Source organism: Taudactylus pleione, unplaced genomic scaffold (assembly GCF_031769625.1).
Source record: "Taudactylus pleione unplaced genomic scaffold, aTauple2 ptg000013l, whole genome shotgun sequence".
Taxonomy (NCBI): Eukaryota; Metazoa; Chordata; class Amphibia; order Anura; family Myobatrachidae; genus Taudactylus; species Taudactylus pleione.
Window position 1 is genome coordinate 2,063,291 of NW_028284416.1, and position 12,885 is coordinate 2,076,175.

The 12,885-nt window shown below is 38.8% G+C and overlaps 1 protein-coding gene across 5 annotated transcripts in view; it reads right to left on the bottom strand.

Moving 5' to 3' along the window:
• ZNF618 (zinc finger protein 618) overlaps window positions 1-3,450 on the bottom strand; it is a 114,013-nt gene extending 110,563 nt beyond the window's left edge. For 4 of the 5 annotated variants that reach the window (XM_088469872.1, XM_088469883.1, XM_088469862.1 and 1 more), the window contains exon 1: window positions 3,300-3,450. The gene's annotated coding sequence lies outside the window, so the exon portion shown is untranslated. Of the gene's footprint in view, window positions 1-1,663; window positions 1,728-3,299 lie in introns of all 5 variants that reach the window. The other variant, XM_088469858.1, reaches the window with a different exon arrangement.
• Between the last annotated feature and the right edge of the window lie 9,435 nt (window positions 3,451-12,885).

The window sequence follows — 12,885 nt, forward strand, 5'->3', positions numbered from 1 at the left end:
TTGGTATAAAGGTAAAACATTCTCTATTTATAAGACTGGCCTCATTTTTCTGTTATATACAATGTAATGTAAAACTTATGAGCAAGAATTAGCAGATTGAAATTTCAGTTTGGTGTATTTATTATGGAAGCTGCCATATCGCCTGTTCTACAGATAATTTAAATATCGAAAGACTTCATGAAAACCATTGCCCTCTAGTGGGCAAAAAGATTATAAACAGAGCCCCTCCCAATCATATTTCACCCAGTAAGAAAGAAACTATGAAATCTATATATGTATTTCAGTGGGTCGTCAGACATTTTCCATTCAGTTGCCTATTAATTTTTTTTTTTTTATAAATGAACAATTTTTTTCCAGACAAACCTAGAAAAATTTAAAACGCCTTGCTGACAAATTGCATCAAATGTGGAGAAGTAACTTTGCAGAGCTCACATCTCAGCAACAAATTTAGCATGTCACCAGTAACTGGAAATGTCAATATGAAATCCCCCTCCTCCCCATTCAACTGGAAATCTTTGACAATGTAGGGAAAGATATACATATACAAGTTTGCAAATGCTGCTGTTTTTATGAAAATTAATATACATTTAAGTTTATTCAAAAGGGTTACATATATAATACTGTTAGAAAATGTTAATATTGATTAAATAAAATATTAACCAGTTTATGGGGGTAGGGAACAGAAAACAGGCCTCAACCTGTTCAATGGTTGCACAATTCCCTACATGCAGCATTTTGCACAAATAAAAACGAAATGCACAATGTTTTATATAACATGTTTATTAAAGTGTAAATAAAAGAATGCAACGGGACCTATATGAATACACTGAAAGTAATGAAGAGGAGCCGATGGCCAACACACAACTTATTGTAATCATATATTATATATATATCTCCAATATATTCTACAATGCTGTACAACCAGTACATGTACATCGGTTTCTGCCCCTGTGAGATGTTGAAGGCCCCAAGGGGATTATTAGGTATGCAGATGACAAATCCACCATTTTACAAAACGTATCCACCATAAACAAAAAAAATTCAAGACAAAAAAATAATGACAACAAAACATAACAATGCACATAAATTTCACAATTTACGACACCTACTTCAGCACAAGTGTTAAGCAAAGCGTTCATCAATTTGTACACAATTAGACAATGAGAAAATAAAACAATATAAAGCAAAATTGTTTTTATTTGCTAGGACACTAGAGTAGTGTAGCAAGATTCGAGATCCCAGCAACTACACATATACAGTAGACTATTTAAATTCTTGAAAGAGTAAGTAATTATAGGGTTAAGTTTTGGGGCTTTATTTTCAAATCCTTATGATTAAAATATAACCAGAAGCCAGTTTGAAAAAAAACTAAAAACTTTTACCACGAAGTCACAAACTCAAACTAAAAATAAATAACTAAACCATTTGATCAAAATAAACACAATATATCCAGTGAAGTAAAACAACTCAGTCCAGAGTTTTCGTGTTGGGGGGGGGCCCAAAAATTTGTTTAAAAAAAAATTACATTAAGTATAGGACAGTACAATTTTCTAAAACTAAAAAAAAAAAATTATGGGAAGAGAACAATATAACAATCAGCATTTAAAGTAAACTTAGATTTCAACTGCAAATTCTCACTATACAAAAAAAAAAAAATGCCTACCAGAGTAACTGCAAATTGATGAAATCACAACAAATAGCTTAATTTTCTGATCACAAAGAAAACCCTGGAAAAACAAAAGGGAAGACAAGAGCTCGAAACTAGCAAAAGGTTAAAAAAAAAAAAAAAAAGGTTTCAGCTCTACTACTGCAGCCACAGTGTACAAATTCATTAATTAAAATTTAATTCAATATGGCAGACACTGGTTGAATAAATGTATCATACGCCTGTGGCTTATATTGCCAAAGCAGATGTATAGTGCCAACATATAAAGTCTATATTTAAAAAGAACATTTTAAAAAACGATTTTAGTAGAGCTCACATTCAGGCAAAAAATTTAATTGAGCAGCCTAAATAAAACCCACGATGGTTATAAACAGATAGCTCTTAAACTTTAGCCATTTTCTAGAGAATTTAATATGAATAACAAAAATCTTAACACCAAACCTAGTTCAGTAGAAATAAAACACAACAAATTAATGCATCACATACAAAAGTCAAAATAATCCTATAATTTGCAAAAACTTAAAATTGTATAATTTTTTTTTTTTTTTGGGTGTGCCTTCTTAACATTGCACAAATATATATATATTTTTTTTTTTCTTTCCCCAATGCAGAAATCCGGATATCTCCTCCAGGAATAGCAGGATGATAGGATAATTTATAATCACTTCATCTTTAGCTGAAATAATTGAAATTTCCTATTTCTCATTCTCGTCCAAAAGTGCAGCCCTGCACCCATGTTTTCTTCCCCTTTACGTTCATGCCTCTACGGGGAGTGTGTGTGTGGGGGGGGGGGGGGGGGGAATAAAAATTTTAGATGAAAGAAAAAAAAAAAAAAATTAATTTCACTTTCCAGACATTGGAAAAAAAATACAATATTTAAAATTTGGGATCACTGGGTGAAGGGTATAGAAGGGGATGCTGCAGAGCGGCCCCTGTGACAGTAGCCTTAACACCCCCTCCCCCGACAGTGACAGACCTGGATGCGGAAATTAAAGTTTGGGATTTATTTATTTTTTATATATATAAATTAGAGAAATAATTGTTTCTTTTCCTGGTGAATTTCTGCATTTGGGGGAAGTTCTCCTGCAGGTGGCGCTCTGCTAATGAAATAAATCTGCCGGAAAAAAAAAAAATATTGGAAAAAAATTGAGAGAAATAAGGCCCGAGATGGGGGGGTGGAGGATGTGGCCCGGGCTCAGGGGTCCAAGGGGGAGCGGATTTGGGGGGCTGTGCAACATTTCTGGGGACCCAAATTACATTTATGAGAGAAACTGTACAGAATAATTTCCCTGAAATGTATATAACTGTATAAGATTGGGAGTGATGATGGGGGGGTGGGCATGGCCGGGGCCCGAGGAGCATTGGGGTTGGGGGGGACCCCGGGATGGTCACAGAGGGGGGGCTGACAGTTGTGATGCTGAGACCCCTCCAACACACACGTTGCACCCCAACCCCCTGGTTGGGGCATTGTTGGGAGGTGGGGGGGGGGGTGACACTGATGAATCCCCCCACCACATAAATCTCCCGCCCCTCGCATGCACGGAGCTCCCCCCTTTCTCCGGCTCTGGGGGGGGCCACCGGTGGGATGTGGGGGCCCCGGGACGGGTGGGAGTCGGGGGTCTGGCTGCCTTACCTTGTCGGGGATTAGCGGTGCAGGGGCGGCTCTCCTGGCCGGCTGGATGCGATGAGTCCCCGGCTCCCTGGCAGCCTCGGCCCGGGAGAGTTGAGCGGATCGGCTGGAGTGGGAGGAGGCTGGGAGGCGGGAGGAGGCCGGAGGAGGAGAGCGGGAGAGGAGGAGGCTGCTGCTGCTGCTGCTGTACATCACATTACATTACATTACATTACTTACATACATACATACATGTGTCACTGCAGGATGTCATATATATCTGTGTACGGCGTTATATACTTTTCGTCATATACACTGTATGTCATATGATGTGTGTGTCCTGTTTGACATATATACTGTATGTCATATGATGTGTGTCCTGTCTGACATATATACTGTATGTCATGTGTGTGTGTTCTGTCTGACATATATACTGTATGTCATGTGTGTGTGTTCTGTCTGACATATATACTGTATGTCATATGATGTGTGTGTCCTGTCTGACATATACACTGTATGTCATATGATGTGTGTGTCCTGTCTGACATATATACTGTATGTCATATGATGTGTGTGTTCTGTCTGACATATATACTGTATGTCATATGATGTGTGTGTTCTGTCTGACATATATACTGTATGTCATATGATGTGTGTGTCCTGTCTGACATATACACTGTATGTCATATGATGTGTGTGTCCTGTCTGACATATATACTATATGTCATATGATGTGTGTGTCCTGTCTGACATATACACTGTATGTCATATGATGTGTGTCCTGTCTGACATATATACTGTATGTCATGTGTGTGTGTTCTGTCTGACATATATACTGTATGTCATATGATGTGTGTGTCCTGTCTGACATATATACTGTATGTCATGTGTGTGTGTTCTGTCTGACATATATACTGTATGTCATATGATGTGTGTGTCCTGTCTGACATATATACTGTATGTCATATGATGTGTGTGTTCTGTCTGACATATATACTGTATGTCATATGATGTGTGTGTTCTGTCTGACATATATACTGTATGTCATATGATGTGTGTGTCCTGTCTGACATATACACTGTATGTCATATGATGTGTGTGTCCTGTCTGACATATATACTATATGTCATATGATGTGTGTGTCCTGTCTGACATATACACTGTATGTCATATGATGTGTGTCCTGTCTGACATATATACTGTATGTCATGTGTGTGTGTTCTGTCTGACATATATACTGTATGTCATATGATGTGTGTGTCCTGTCTGACATATATACTGTATGTCATGTGTGTGTGTTCTGTCTGACATATATACTGTATGTCATATGATGTGTGTGTCCTGTCTGACATATATACTGTATGTCATATGATGTGTGTGTTCTGTCTGACATATATACTGTATGTCATATGATGTGTGTGTTCTGTCTGACATATATACTGTATGTCATATGATGTGTGTGTCCTGTCTGACATATACACTGTATGTCATATGATGTGTGTGTCCTGTCTGACATATATACTGTATGTCATATGATGTGTGTGTCCTGTCTGACATATACACTGTATGTCATATGATGTGTGTCCTGTCTGACATATATACTGTATGTCATGTGTGTGTGTTCTGTCTGACATATATACTGTATGTCATATGATGTGTGTGTCCTGTCTGACATATATACTGTATGTCATATGATGTGTGTGTTCTGTCTGACATATATACTGTATGTCATATGATGTGTGTGTTCTGTCTGACATATATACTGTATGTCATATGATGTGTGTGTCCTGTCTGACATATACACTGTATGTCATATGATGTGTGTGTCCTGTCTGACATATATACTGTATGTCATATGATGTGTGTCCTGTCTGACATATATACTGTATGTCATGTGTGTGTGTTCTGTCTGACATATATACTGTATGTCATATGATGTGTGTGTCCTGTCTGACATATATACTGTATGTCATATGATGTGTGTGTTCTGTCTGACATATATACTGTATGTCATATGATGTGTGTGTTCTGTCTGACATATATACTGTATGTCATATGATGTGTGTGTCCTGTCTGATATACTGTATGTCATATGATGTGTGTGTCCTGTCTGACATATACACTGTATGTCATATGATGTGTGTGTCCTGTCTGATATACTGTATGTCATATGATGTGTGTGTCCTGTCTGACATATATACTGTATGTCATATGATGTGTGTGTTCTGTCTGACATATATACTGTATGTCATATGATGTGTGTGTCCTGTCTGATATACTGTATGTCATATGATGTGTGTGTCCTGTCTGACATATACACTGTATGTCATATGATGTGTGTGTCCTGTCTGATATACTGTATGTCATATGATGTGTGTGTCCTGTCTGACATATACACTGTATGTCATATGATGTGTGTGTTCTGTCTGACATATATACTGTATGTCATATGATGTGTGTGTCCTGTCTGACATATACACTGTATGTCATATGATGTGTGTGTTCTGTCTGATATATATACTGTATGTCATATGATGTGTGTGTCCTGTCTGACATATATACTGTATGTCATATGATGTGTGTCCTGTCTGACATATATACTGTATGTCATGTGTGTGTGTTCTGTCTGACATATATACTGTATGTCATATGATGTGTGTGTCCTGTCTGACATATATACTGTATGTCATATGATGTGTGTGTTCTGTCTGACATATATACTGTATGTCATATGATGTGTGTGTTCTGTCTGACATATATACTGTATGTCATATGATGTGTGTGTTCTGTCTGACATATACACTGTATGTCATATGATGTGTGTGTCCTGTCTGACATATACACTGTATGTCATATGATGTGTGTGTTCTGTCTGACATATACACTGTATGTCATATGATGTGTGTGTCCTGTCTGATATACTGTATGTCATATGATGTGTGTGTCCTGTCTGACATATATACTGTATGTCATATGATGTGTGTGTTCTGTCTGACATATATACTGTATGTCATATGATGTGTATGTCCTGTCTGATATACTGTATGTCATATGATGTGTGTGTCCTGTCTGACATATACACTGTATGTCATATGATGTGTGTGTCCTGTCTGACATATATACTGTATGTCATATGATGTGTGTCCTGTCTGACAAATATATATACTGTATGTCATATGATGTGTGTGTCCTGTCTGACATATATACTGTATGTCATATAATGTGTGTCCTGTCTGACAAATATATATACTGTATGTCATATGATGTGTGTGTCCTGTCTGACATATATACTGTATGTCATATAATGTATGTGTGACTGACAGATATACTGTATGTCATGTATGTGTGACTGTCTGACAGATATACTGTATGTCATGTATGTGTGACTGTCTGACAGGTATACTGTATGTCATGTAATGTATGTGTGACTGACAGATATACTGTATGTCATGTAATGTATGCGTGACTGACAGGTATACTGTATATCATATAATGTATGTGTGACTGTCTGACAGGTATACTGTGTGTCATGTAATGTATGTGTGACTGTCTGACAGGTATACTGTACGTCATATAATGTATGTGTGACTGACAGGTATACTGTATGTCATGTAATGTATGTGTGACTGTCTGACAGGTATACTGTATGTAATGTATGTGTGACTGTCTGACAGGTATACTGTATGTCATGTAATGTATGTGTGACTGTCTGACAGATATACTGTATGTCATGTAATGTATGTGTGACTGTCTGACAGATATACTGTATGTCATGTAATGTATGTGTGACTGTCTGACAGGTATACTGTATGTCATATAATGTATGTGTGACTGTCTGACAGGTATACTGTATGTCATATAATGTATGTGTGACTGTCTGACAAGTATACTGTATGTCATATAATGTATGTGTGACTGACAGGTATACTGTATGTCATATAATGTATGTGTGACTGTCTGACAGGTATACTGTGTGTCATGTAATGTATGTGTGACTGTCTGACAGGTATACTGTGTGTCATGTAATGTATGTGTGACTGTCTGACAGGTATACTGTATGTCTTATAATGTGTGTGTGACTGACAGGTATACTGTATGTCATGTAATGTATGTGTGACTGTCTGACAGGTATACTGTATGTCATATAATGTATGTGTGACTGTCTGACAGGTATACTGTATGTCATGTAATGTACAGTCAGGTGCATAAATATTGGGAACATTGACAGAATTTTCAGATTTTGGCCTCTATTCACCACCACAATGGCTTTGAAATGAAACAAACAAGATGTGCTTTACCTGCAGACTTTCAGATTTAATTTGAGGGTAATTACATCCAAATCAGGTGAACGGTGTAGGAATTACGGTTTCTATATGTGCCTCCCACTTTTTAAGGGGCCAAAAGTAATGGGACAAACTAAACAATCCTAAATTTAACTTTCACTTTTTAATACTTTGTTGCAAATCCTTTGCAGACAATTACAGCCTGAAGTCTGGAACGTATAGACATCACCAGACGCTGGGTTTCATCCCTGGTGATGCTCTGCCAGGCCTCTACTGCAAATGTCTTCAGTTCCTGCTTGTTCTTGGGGCAATTTCCCTTCAGTTTTGTCTTCATCAAGTGAAATGCATGCTCAATCGGATTCAGGTCAGGGGATTGACTTGGCCATTGCATAACATTCCACTTTTTAGCCTTAAAAAACTCTTTGGTTGCTTGTGCAGTATGCTTCGGGTCATTGTCCATCTGCACTGTGAAGCGCCGTCCAATGAGTTCTGAAGCATTTGACTGAATATGAGCATATAATATTGCCCGAAACACTTCAGAATTCATTCTGTTGCTCTTGTCAGCAGTCACATCATCAATAAATACAAGGGAACCAGTTCCATTGGCAGCCATACATGCCCACGCCATGACACTACCACCACCATGCTTCACTGATGAGGTGGTATGTTTTGGATCATGAGCAGTTCCTTTCCTTCTCCATACTCTTCTCTTCCCATCACTCTGGTACAAATTGATCTTTGTCTCATCTGTCCATAGAATGTTGTTCCAGAACTGTAATGGCTTTTTTAGATGTTGTTTGGCAAACTCTAATCTGGTCTTCCTGTTTTTGTGGCTCACCAATGGTTTACATCTTGTGGTGGGGAAGCAATCGGGAAGCCGACTGCCTAAATACCGGCAGCCGGATTCCCGACTGTCATATCCCGGCAAGGGTGAAATGCCGTGCGTCTAGATGTAGACGCCCGCATTTCCCTGACGAACGGACAGCCACAGGGGGGAGGGTTAGGTTTAGGGCTCCCGGGGGGGACTTAGGGTTAGGCACCCCCCCTGGGAGGGTTAGGCTAGGGGGAGGGTTAGGGTTAGGCACCCCCGGGGGGGACTTAGGTTTAGGCAGCGGGGAAGGGGGTGGTTAGGGTTAGGCACTTAGAGGGGGGATTAGGGTTAGGCACTTGGGGGGGAAGTTAGGGTTAGGCACCCCTAAGGAGGGTTACGGGGGTTAGGTTAGTAGATACTTAACTATCCACGATCGGGATTTCCAGCGCTGTCGGGCTTCCGCTGCTTCTAACTCTGCTCTTGTCGGGCTGCCGCTGATGGGAATTTCATACCCATTCCTTGTGGTGAACCCTCTATATTCACTCTTGTAAAGTCTTCTCTTGATTGTTGACTTTGACACATATACATCTACCTCCTGGAGAGTGTTCTTGATTTGGCCAACTGTTGTGAAGGGGTTTTTCTTCACCTGGGAAATAATTCTTCTGTCATCCACCACAGTTGTTTTCCATGGTCTTCCGGGTCTTTTGGTGTTGCTGAGCTCTCCGATGCGTTCTTTCTTTTTAAGAATGTTCCAAACAGTTGATTTGGCCACACCTAATGTTTCTGCTATCTCTCTGATGGGTTTGTTTTGATTTTTCAGAATAATGATGGCTTGCTTCACTGATAGTGACAGCTCTTTGGGTCTCATATTGAGAGTTGACAGCAACTGATTCCAAATGCAAATGTCACACCTAGAATCAACTCCAGGCCTTTTACCTGCTTAATTGATAATGAAATAACGAGGGAATAGCCCACACCTGTCCATGAAATAGCTTTTGAGTTGATAGTCCCATTACTTTTGGCCCCTTAAAAAGTGGGAGGCACATATAGAAACCATTGTAATTCCTACACTGTTCACCTGATTTGGATGTAATTACCCTCAAATTAAATCTGAAAGTCTGCAGGTAAAGCACATCTTGTTTGTTTCATTTCAAAGCCATTGTGGTGGTGAATAGAGGCCAAAATCTGAAAATTCTGTCAATGTTCCCAATATTTATGCACCTGACTGTATGTGTGACTGTCTGACAGATATACTGTATGTCATATAATGTATGTGTGACTGACAGGTATACTGTATGTCATATAATGTATGTGTGACTGACAGGTATACTGTATGTCATATAATGTATGTGTGACTGACAGGTATATTGTACATAAGCCGGTGCTAGAACTGGATTAAGGTAGGGCCCGGAGCACATATTCCCGTCCCCTACATTAATCCAGCTCTGGCACCGGCGCACTGGAGGCTGTTACATGTGACATCCTCAGCCAATAAGAATCGGCATGATTCTTCTTGGCTATTGCTGTCACATGTGACAGAGACAGCAGCGACTACAGCTAGCTGCTGGACTTCCACCGCGGTCTACTGGTTGAGTGTTCGCGGTCGACCATTTGATCATGATTGATGCTGTGTATCCTGCATGACATATATACTGAATATCATATAATGTGTGTAAACTGTTATATATATGCTATATATATATTTATATACACTGTATATAATATAGTGGGGATGGGTACGGGATGCCAGCGCATGGGATCCCGGTGGTCAAAATCCCGACAAGGTTAGAATAATGACACTTATTGGTCAGGATCCTAACCCTCTCCCTAACCCTCCCTCCCTGATGCCTAAACCTAACCTCCCCTCAGTGCCTAAACCTAACCTCCCCCTCCCCACACCCTAAACCTAAAACTCCCCCTTAGTGCCTAACCCTCCCCCTTAGTGCCTAATCCTCCCTCCCCGATGCCTGTGCCTAACCCTCCCCCTTAGTGCCTAACCCTCCCCTTAATGCCTAACCCTCCCCCTTAGTGCCTAACCCTCCCTCCCCGATGCCTAAACTTAACCTCCCCTCAGTGCCTAAATCTAACTTCCCCCTCCCCGCACCCTAAACCTAAAACTCCCCCTTAGTGCCTAACCCTCCCCCTAGTGCCTAACCCTCCCCCAACCCCGCTACTTACCTTCGGGATGCTGGCGGTTGGGATGCCGGTACTGGGATTCTGATAAATGTAGGGATTCTGGCATTGGCATTCTGACTGCCCGTCTCTCTTTTGTTGGGATACTGAACGTATCCCATTTAATATGTGTATCCTGTGTGTCATATATACAGTACTGTATGTCATATAATGGGTGTGTCCTGTGTCCTATATACAGTACTGTATGTCATATAATGGGTGTATCCTGTGTGTCATATATACAGTACTGTATGTCATATAATGTGTGTATCTTGTGTTTCATATATACAGTACTGTATGTCATATAATGGGTGTATTCTGTGTGTCATATATACAGTACTGTATGTCATATAATGGGTGTGTCATATATACAGTACTGTATGTCATAATGTGTGGATCCTGTGTGTCATATATACAGTACTGTATGTCATATAATGGGTGTCATATATACAGTACTGTATGTCATATAATGGGTGTATCCTGTGTGTTATATATACAGTACTGTATGTCATATAATGCGTGTCATATATACAGTACTGTATGTCATATAATGGGTGTATCCTGTGTGTCATATATACAGTACTGTATGTCATATAATGGGTGTCATATATACAGTACTGTATGTCATATAATGGGTGTATCCTGTGTGTCATATACACAGTACTGTATGTCATATAATGTGTGTATCCTGTGTGTCATATATACAGTACTGTATGTCATATAATGTGTGTATCCTGTGTGTCATATATACAGTACTGTATGTCATATAATGTGTGTGTCCTGTGTGTCATATATACAGTACTGTATGTCATATAATGTGTGGATCCTGTGTATCATATATACAGTAATGTATCCCATATAATGTGTGTGTCCTGTGTGTCATATATACAGTACTGTATGTCATATAATGGGTGTATCCTGTGTATCATATATACAGTACTGTATGTCATATAATGGGTGTCATATATACAGTACTGTATGTCATATAATGGGTGTATCCTGTGTGTCATATATACAGTACTGTATGTCATATAATGGGCGTATCCTGTGTGTCATATATACAGTACTGTGTCATATAATGTGTGTGTCATATATACAGTACTGTATGTCATATAATGTGGGTGTCATATATACAGTACTGTATGTCATATAATGTGTGGATCCTGTGTATCATATATACAGTACTGTATGTCATATAATGTGTGTATCCTGTGTGTCATATATACAGTACTGTATGTCATATAATGGGTGTGTCCTGTGTCCTATATACAGTACTGTATGTCATATAATGGGTGTATCCTGTGTGTCATATATACAGTACTGTATGTCATATAATGTGTGTATCTTGTGTTTCATATATACAGTACTGTATGTCATATAATGGGTGTATTCTGTGTGTCATATATACAGTACTGTATGTCATATAATGGGTGTGTCATATATACAGTACTGTATGTCATAATGTGTGGATCCTGTGTGTCATATATACAGTACTGTATGTCATATAATGGGTGTCATATATACAGTACTGTATGTCATATAATGGGTGTATCCTGTGTGTTATATATACAGTACTGTATGTCATATAATGCGTGTCATATATACAGTACTGTATGTCATATAATGGGTGTATCCTGTGTGTCATATATACAGTACTGTATGTCATATAATGGGTGTCATATATACAGTACTGTATGTCATATAATGGGTGTATCCTGTGTGTCATATACACAGTACTGTATGTCATATAATGTGTGTATCCTGTGTGTCATATATACAGTACTGTATGTCATATAATGTGTGTATCCTGTGTGTCATATATACAGTACTGTATGTCATATAATGTGTGTGTCCTGTGTGTCATATATACAGTACTGTATGTCATATAATGTGTGGATCCTGTGTATCATATATACAGTAATGTATCCCATATAATGTGTGTGTCCTGTGTGTCATATATACAGTACTGTATGTCATATAATGGGTGTATCCTGTGTATCATATATACAGTACTGTATGTCATATAATGGGTGTCATATATACAGTACTGTATGTCATATAATGGGTGTATCCTGTGTGTCATATATACAGTACTGTATGTCATATAATGGGCGTATCCTGTGTGTCATATATACAGTACTGTGTCATATAATGTGTGTGTCATATATACAGTACTGTATGTCATATAATGTGGGTGTCATATATACAGTACTGTATGTCATATAATGTGTGGATCCTGTGTATCATATATACAGTACTGTATGTCATATAATGTGTGTATCCTGTGTGTCATATATACAGTACTGTATATCATATAATGGGTGTATCCTGTGTGTCATATATA